The sequence below is a fragment of the Mobula birostris genome, chromosome 4 (genome assembly GCF_030028105.1).
Source record: "Mobula birostris isolate sMobBir1 chromosome 4, sMobBir1.hap1, whole genome shotgun sequence".
NCBI classification, from domain to species: domain Eukaryota; kingdom Metazoa; phylum Chordata; class Chondrichthyes; order Myliobatiformes; family Myliobatidae; genus Mobula; species Mobula birostris.
Window position 1 is genome coordinate 116,343,098 of NC_092373.1, and position 9,266 is coordinate 116,352,363.

The following is a 9,266-nucleotide window of genomic DNA, read 5'->3' on the forward strand; positions in this document are numbered from 1 at the left end:
AACAGCTACAGACACAAAATGCTGGAGGAACTCAGCAGGTTGGGCAGCATCCACAGAAATGAATCCATAGGTGACATTTCTAGTCGAGACCCTTCTGCTGGACTGGAAAGGAAGAGGGAGGATGCCAGAATAAGAAGGTGGGAGGAGGGGAAAGTATACAAGTTGGAAGATGTTAGGTGAAGCCAGGTGGGTGGGGGTGAAGTTAAAAGCTGGGAGGGGTTGGGTAGAAAAGGTAAAGAGCTGGAGAAGGAATCTGCTAGGAAAGGAGGAGGAGCAACAGAGGAGTGATAGGCAGGTGAAGAGAGGGGGTATAGAGCGGGGAATTTAAGAAGAGGGAAGGGGGAAGGGAAAAATGCCAGATTTGGAGAAATCGATGTTCGTGCCATCGGATTGGAGGCTACCCAAATGGAATATGAGGTGTTGCTCCTCCACCCTGAGAGGGGCATCATCGTCGCACAAGAGGAGGCTATGGACTGACATGTGGGAATGGAAATGGGGATTGGAATTAAAATGGCTAACCACTGGGAAATCCTGCTTTTTGCGACGGAGCAGAGGTACTCGACAAAGCCATGGTAGTGTAGTGTTTAGAGTGGTGCTATTACAGGTCATGGTGTTGGAGTTCAGAGTTCAATGCTGGTGTTCTCTGTAAAGAGTCTCTGTACATCCTTCCCGTGGAATCCGTGGGTTTTCTCCGGGTGCTCCGGTTCCTGCCCACAGTCCTAAAGCATAGCGGGTAGGTGAATTGGTCACTGTAAATTGTACCATGATTAGACTCGGGTTAAGTCAGGGTTGTCAGCTCGAAGGGCCAGAAGTGCCTACTCTGTGCTGTACCCCTAAATAAATAAATGAAAGTTGTCCCCTTGTCCTCATATTCTGTCTAGGGAGCCTCCAACCTGATGACATAAACAATTTCTCCAACTTCTAGTAAATTTTTTCACCTCCACCTTCCCTCTTATTAACTTTCCCACTCTAGCCTGCTCCCCCTTAAAGCTTCTCTACACCTGCCTACCTCCCCCTCGTCCTCCCCTTTCTCCTATGCTCCACTCTCCTCTCCTATCAGACTCCTTCTTCTTCAGCCTTTCAGCTTTCCCACTCTCCTGGCTGCACCCCTCACCTCCTAGCTATCCCCCTTCCACCACCCCCACCTTGTATTTCTGGTAGCTTCCTCTTTCCTTCTCAGCCCTGAGGAAGGGTCTTGGCTTGAAACATTTACTTCCATAGATGTTACTCCGCCTGCTGAGTTCCCCCAGCATTCTGTGTGTGTTGCTCCGATTTCCAGCATCTGTAGACTTTCTGGTGTTTATTATTTTATATTTATTATGTTGGAAATAAATACTTTATTTGTCATCAAATCTCCTTTACTGCAGGTGTTCTGCCTTCCAGGCAATTAGTTTGTTTTCACTGTATGATTAAGCATGTTCAGCTTTTATTTTGAAATGAGCTGGTTCAGATCTGTATTGTGTCAGCCAGGAAGTAGTAAATAGAAAAGCAAATTGGTTGGCAGTAGGCCAGAGGTTTATGTTAGGTGTGAAAGAAGTTTCTATCTAAACCCACCTTATTGTTTCCCCAGCAGAAGCATTGCTTGTAAGTTGATATTATATTGTCTATAAGTTACTCTAAAGATATCAATAAGATTTTTGAGTTTATTAGACACTGACCTAGATGCTAATAGTTTACAGATACTGTTTACCTGTTGTAGCGATGTGCTAAACACAGAGCTAGAAATAACGACGCGCAGTCTGTAAGTTGCACTTGAGACCCGTTTATTCGAACTTCGCGGCACTGGCTTTTAAGCAGTTCCCTTCCAGCTCTCTCCGGGTGGAAATGACGACAGAGGTGCATTACAAAAGGCTCTCCCCGAGCGCGGGATATTTTGTTCGCTTGTGTAGAAAGTGGGTCACCACATAACCCCCTCCCCCCCCAGAACCGGCGATACACCCCCAATGTCCACAGTCTGGATCAGTCTCTGTTTGGGCTGTCTGCTTCTGCGCCGTGGTGCCTGAACCTCGACCGGCTGCGCCAAGTCCACATGGGCCGGTTTGAGTCAGTCCAACGTGAAAACCTCCTCTTTCCCCCCGATGTTCAGAACATACGTGGACCCATTGTTACTGATCACCTTGAATGGCCCCTCGTACAGCCACTGTAGCGGTGCCCGGTGTGCACTCCTTCGTACGAATACAAACTTACAGTTCTGCAGGTCTTTGGGTACTCAGGTCGGGATCTGTCCGTGCTGTGAAGTCAGTACGGGGGCCAGGTTGCCGAGCCTTTCGCGTAGTCTGTCTAGGATTGCTGCGGGTTCTTCCTCTTGCCCCCTTGAGGCTGGTATAAACTCTCCTGGGACGACCAGGGGTGCGTCGTACACCAGCTCAGCCGACGAGGTGTCCAGATCCTCTTTGGGTGCTGTGCGGATTCCAAGCAGGACCCAGGGAAGCTCGTCCACCCAGTTAGGCCCTTTCAGGCGGGCCATGAGAGCCGACTTTAAGTGACGGTGGAAGTGCTCCACTAGTCCATTCGACTGTGGGTGGTAGGCAGTTGTGTGGTGTAATTGTGTTCCCAACAGGCTGGCCACAGCCGACCACAGGCTGGAGGTGAACTGGGTGCCTCTGTCGGAGGTAATGTGGGCCAGTATCCCGAAGCGTGCTACCCAGGTTGAAATCAGCACTCGGACGCAGGAGTCGGCGGTGGTGTCGTTGAGCGGGACCGCCTCTAGCCATCTTGTGAACCGGTCTACCATAGTTAGGAGGTACCGCGCTCCTCGCAACACTGGCAGGAGCCCCACGATATCCACATGAATGTGGTCAAACCTCCGGCGGGTGGGTTCGAACTGCTGCAGCAGGGCTTTGGTGTGCCACTGCACCTTGGCTGTTTGACAGTGCGTACACGTTTTGGCCCATTCGCTGACCTGTTTGCGAAGTCTGTGCCACATGAACTTGCTGGAGACGTTCTGGACAGTTATCCTGATAGATGGGTGCACCAAGCCGTGTATGGAGTTGAAAACTCGCCGCCGCCAGGCTGCCGGGACGATGCAGTGAGGTTGGCCGGTAGCCACGTCACACAGGAGGGTCCTCTCACCTGGGCCTATGGGGAAGTCTTGCAGCTGCAAACCCAAGACTGCGGTCCTGTAGCTGGACATCTCGTCATCTGCCTGCTGCGCCTCTGCCAGTGCTGCATAGTCCACCTCCTGGGACAGGGCCTGGATAGCTGGTCTGGAGAGTGCGTCCACCACAACAATGTCCTTTCCCGAGACGTGCTGGATGTCTGTTGTGTACTCGGAGATGTAGGACAGATGTCGCTGCTGGTAGGTCGACCAGGGATCGGAAACCTTCGTGAATGCGAAGGTCAACGGTTTGTGGTCCGTGAACGCGGTGAACGGCCTGCCTTCTAAGAAGTACCTGAAATGCCGGATTGCCAGATATAGTGCCAACAGCTCTCGGTCGAAGGCACTGTACTTGAGTTCGGGTGGCCGTAGGTGCCTGTTGAAGAACACCAGGGTTTGCCAGTGCCCCTCGATGAGTTGTTCCAGCACCTCACCTACTGTGTGTTGGATGCGTCCACCATGAGGGCGGTTGGAACGTCTGTTCTGGGGTGCACTAGCATCGCAGCATCTACCAAGGCTTCCTTGGCTTTAATGAAAGCGGCCGCGGCCTCTTCGTCCCAAGTAATGTCCTTGCCTTTACCCGATATCAGGGTGAACAAAGAGTGCATGATACGGCTGCTGAGGGGATGAAGTGGAGGTAGAAATTCACCATACCAACGAACTCCTGCAGGCCTTTAACTGTGCTGGGCCGGGTGAAGTGACGGATCGTGTCTACCTTGGCGGGCAGAGGTGTTGCCCCGTCTTTGGTAATCCTGTGGCTCAGGAAGTCGATGGTGTCGAGTCTGAACTGACATTCAGCTGGGTTGGTCGTGAGGCCGAAATCACTCAGGCGGGAGGAGAGCTGGCAGAGGTGGGACAGATGCTCCTGACGACTACTGTTGGCTATGAGGATGTTGTCCAAATAGATGAACGCAAAGTCCAGGTTGCGTCCCACCACATCCATTAGCCGCTAGAACGTCTGTGCGGTATTCTTCAGGCCGAATGGCATTCGGAGGAATTCGAACAGGCCGAACGGGGTGATAAGTGCTGTTTTGGGGATGTCTTCAGGGTGTACCAAGATTTGATTGTACCCCTGGACGAGGGCTACTTTGGAAAAGATGCTTGCCCCGTGCAGGTTTGCTGCAAAGTCCTGTATGTGCGGCACGGGGTAGTGGTCTGGAGTTGTAGCCTCATTCAGTCTGCAGTAGTCACCGCATGGTCTCCAGCCCCCGGCTGCTTTGGGCACCATGTGCAAGGGGGAGGGCAATGGACTGTCGGACCGCCGTACGATCCCCAATTCCTCCATCCTCTTGAACTCCTCCTTCGCCAGGCAGAGCTTGTCTGGGGGAAGCCTTCGTGTGTGGGTATGGAGGGGTGGTCCCTGGGTTGGAATGTGGTGCTGTACTCTGTGTCTGGGCATGGCTGCCGTGAACTGCGGTGCCAGAACCGATGGATAGTCCGCCAGGATTCTGGTGAATTCATTGTCAGACAGCGTGATGGAGTCCAGGTGTGGGGCTGGCAACTCGGCTTCACCCAGGGAGAACGTCTGGAAAGTCTTGGCATGGACCAGTCTTTTCCCTTGCAAGTCAACCAACAGGCTGTGGGCTTGCAAGAAGTCCGCCCCCAGGAGTGGTTGGGCCACGGCGGCCAGTGTGAAGTCCCACGTGAACCAGCTGGCGCCAAACTGTAGCTGCACTGTGCGGGTGCCGTAGGTTCGAATCGTGCTGCCGTTTGCGGCCCTCAGGGCGGGTCCCATCTCCCTGTTGCAGGTGTCATACCCCGTCAGGGGTAAGACGCTGATCTCCGCTCCAGTGTCAACCAAGAAGCGGCGTCCCGACTATTTGTCCCAGATGTACAGGAGGCTGTCCTGGTGGCCAACCGCCGTAGCCATTAGCGGCAGCTGGCCCTGGCGTTTTCCGGGAACTTGCAGGGCAGGTGACAATGGTGGGCTTCTGTGCCCCACCGCTGGTGGTAGAAACACCACTGTTCATTGGCCTCCTCACTCCTGCCTCTGGGTTGTGTGCGCTCCGTTGCCGGGCCTGGTCTGGCTTGCTGTTGGGTGTGTGGCTTGGTAATCTGTCGAACGGACGGACTCCCCACTCTCCTTCTTAGCTTTCCACAGCACGTCTGCCTGGGCCGCCACCTTCTGGGGGTCACTGAAATCTGCATTGACCAGCAGCAGATGGATGTCCGCGGGCAGTTATTCTAGGAACGCCTGCTCAAGCATGAGGCAGAGCTTGTGTCCTTCTGCCAGGGCCAGCACCTCGTTCATTAATGCTGATGGTGGCCTGTCTCCCAAACCGTCCAGGTGCAGCAAGCGGGCACCTCACTCACGCTGTGAGCGGCCAAAGGTCTCTATGAGCAGCGCTTTGAATGCTGCATATTTGCCTTCTTCGGGGGGGTGACTGTATGAAATCTCCAACCCGTGCGCTTGTCTCCTGGTCAAAGGAGCTCACCACGTAATGGTAACGTGTGGAATCCGAAGATATCTGCCGAATCTGGAACTGGGCTTCTGCTTGATCAAACCACACGCGTGGTCGCAGTGTCCAGAAAGTTGGCAGCTTTAGTGAAACTTCGTGAACAGATGAAGAAAAGTCGATCATCTTTGGTCCAAATCCCGTTTGGACCGTCGGGGTCACCAATGTAGCGATGTGCTACACACAGAGCTAGAAATAACAACACGCAGTCTGTAAGTCACACTCGAGACTCGTTTATTCAAACTTCGCGGCACTAGCTTTTAAGCAGTTCCCATCCAGCCCTCTCCAGGTGGAAATGACATCAGAGGTGCATCACAGAAGTCTCTCCCTGTGCACAGGCTATTTTGTGAGCTGGTTCGCTTGTGTAGAAAGTGGGTCGCCACACTGTAGTATTTACTTGTTGGAAACTTAACGAAGTTCTGATTTATCTGTGTATATATTTATCTGTATTTACCTGTGTATATATTTATCTGTATATATCTGTGTACGTTTATTTCTGTGAATAGAACAGCCAGTAATTGCACTGTATTTTTCTGATTTTCATTTTCACTCCTTATTCACTATGTCATGCTATTGAGTCTGCACAAAACCCAGGGAGCTTGGATGCTCTACCCGGACTACCATGTCATTTGTGAATGGAGTTTGTCTGACTGTCCAGTTGATGTTGCAACACCTCAGCAAGGGCAGTACAGCAGATATATTGCACAGTTACACATAGACACATCTCATGATGGAACTGCGGTTGTCCTAAACCGGTGCGTATAGCTACAACTGCATTTGGACAGGTGTGGATTATGTGTTGTATTTTACAAATACAAACTTGCAATGGAACACCTTTCTTGTGGAAAATAGACTTCTGTTCAAAAACCCTCACATTTCCTTTGGTTAGTCTTTAATCATTTCACAGCTTATGTAGTTAGTTTGCTACTCCAGTGTATAAGATCAGCTACATTCGTTTATATAAAATAAAAACAGAAAATGCTGGAGTCACTCAGGAGATTGTATAATGAATCAAAATTGGATACTATACACATACATTGATAATAACTGTACGTTGAACTTCAAACTTTAGAGATCAGGCAGCATCTGTAAAAAGAAAATGAGTGAAGAAAGATCTTGCAACCTTGTGTCGGGGTTGGAACAGAGAGAATAAGTCAGTTTTCATAACCAAGAAGTAGGAGAAGGATGGCTAGAACAAATGGCATATCTCTGATGGGTTAATTTTGTAGTTAAAGAGTGACGGTGTAATATCTCTGATGGGTTAATGTAGTTAAAGAGTGACGGTGTAATATCTCTGATGGGTTAATTTTGTAGTTAAAGAGTGATGGTGTAATATCTCTGATAGGTTAATGTTGTAGTTAAAGAGTGACGGTGTAATATCTCTGATGGTTTAACGTTGTAGTTAAAGAGTGTCAGTGTAATATCTCTGACGGGTTAATGTTGTAGTTAAAGAGTGTCGGTGTAATATCGCTGATGGGTTAATGCTGTAGTTAAAGAGTGATGGTGTAATATCTCTGAATGATTAACGTTGTAGTTAAAGAGTGATGGTGTAATATCTCTGATGAGTTAATGTTGTAGTTAAAGAGTGACGGGGTAATATCTCTGATGGTTTAACGTTGTAGTTAAAGAGTGACAGTGTAATATCTCTGATGGGTTAATGTTGTAGTTAAAGAGTGTCGGTGTAATATCTCTGATGGTTTAACGTTGTAGTTAAAGAGTGTCAGTGTAATATCTCTGATGGGTTAATGTTGTAGTTAAAGAGTGACGGTGTAATATCTCTGATAGGTTAATGTTGTAGTTAAAGAGTGTCAGTGTAATATCTCTGATGGGTTAATGTTGTAGTTAAAGAGTGACGGTGTAATATCTCTGACGGGTTAATGTTGTAGTTAAAGAGTGTCGGTGTAATATCTCTGATGGGTTAATGTTGTAGTTAAAGAGTGACGGTGTAATATCTCTGACGGGTTAATGTTGTAGTTAAAGAGTGTCGGTGTAATATCTCTGATGGGTTAATGTTGTAGTTAAAGAGTGACAGTGTAATATAGCTGATAGGTTAATGTTGTAGTTAAAGAGTGACGGTGTAATATCTCTGATGGGTTAATGTTGTAGTTAAAGAGTGACGGTGTAATGTCTCTGATGGGTTAATGTAGTTAAAGAGTGTCGGTGTAATATCTCTGATGGGTTAATGTTGTAGTTAAAGAGTGACGGTGTAATATCTCTGATGGGTTAATGTTGTAGTTAAAGAGTGACGGTGTAATATCTCTGATGGGTTAATGTTGTAGTTAAAGAGTGACGGTGTAATATCTCTGATGGGTTAATGTAGTTAAAGAGTGACGGTGTAATATCTCTGATGGGTTAATGTTGTAGTTAAAGAGTGACGGTGTAATATCTCTGATGGGTTAATGTAGTTAAAGAGTGTCAGTGTAATATCTCTGACGGGTTAATGTTGTAGTTAAAGAGTGACAGTGTAATATCGCTGATAGGTTAATGTTGTAGTTAAAGAGTGACGGTGTAATATCTCTGACGGGTTAATGTTGTAGTTAAAGAGTGACGGTGTAATATCTCTGATGGGTTAATGTTGTAGTTAAAGAGTGACGGTGTAATATCTCTGACGGGTTAATGTTGTAGTTAAAGAGTGACGGTGTAATGTCTCTGATGGGTTAATGTAGTTAAAGAGTGACGGTGTAATATCTCTGATGGGTTAATGTAGTTAAAGAGTGTCGGTGTAATATCTCTGATGGGTTAATGTTGTAGTTAAAGAGTGACGGTGTAATGTCTCTGATGGGTTAATGTTGTAGTTAAAGAGTGTCGGTGTAATATCTCTGATGGTTTAATGTTGTAGTTAAAGAGTGTCGGTGTAATATCTCTGATGGGTTAATGTTGTAGTTAAAGAGTGTCAGTGTAATATCTCCGACAGGTTAATGTTGTAGTTAAAGAGTGACGGTGTAATATCTCTGATGGGTTAATGTTGTAGTTAAAGAGTGTCGGTGTAATATCTCTGATGGTTTAATGTTGTAGTTAAAGAGTGTCGGTGTAATATCTCTGATGGGTTAATGTTGTAGTTAAAGAGTGTCAGTGTAATATCTCCGACGGGTTAATGTTGTAGTTAAAGAGTGACGGTGTAATATCTCTGATGGGTTAATGTTGTAGTTAAAGAGTGACGGTGTAATATCTCTGATGGGTTAATGTTGTAGTTAAAGAGTGACGGTGTAATATCTCTGATGGTTTAATGTTGTAGTTAAAGAGTGACGGTGTAATATCTCTGACTGGTTAATGTTGTAGTTAAAGAGTGACAGTGTAATATCTCTGATGGGTTAATGTTGTAGTTAAAGAGTGACGGTGTAATATCTCTGATGGGTTAATGTTGTAGTTAAAGAGTGACGGTGTAATATCTCTGACGGGTTAATGTAGTTAAAGAGTGACAGTGTAATATCTCTGATGGGTTAATGTTGTAGTTAAAGAGTGTCGGTGTAATATCTCTGATGGGTTAATGTTGTAGTTAAAGAGTGACGGTGTAATATCTCCGACGGGTTAATGTTGTAGTTAAAGAGTGACAGTGTAATATCTCTGACGGGTTAATGTTGTAGTTAAAGAGTGTCGGTGTAATATCTCTGATGGGTTAATGTTGTAGTTAAAGAGTGACGGTGTAATATCTCCGACGGGTTAATGTTGTAGTTAAAGAGTGACGGTGTAATATCTCTGATAGGTTAATGTTG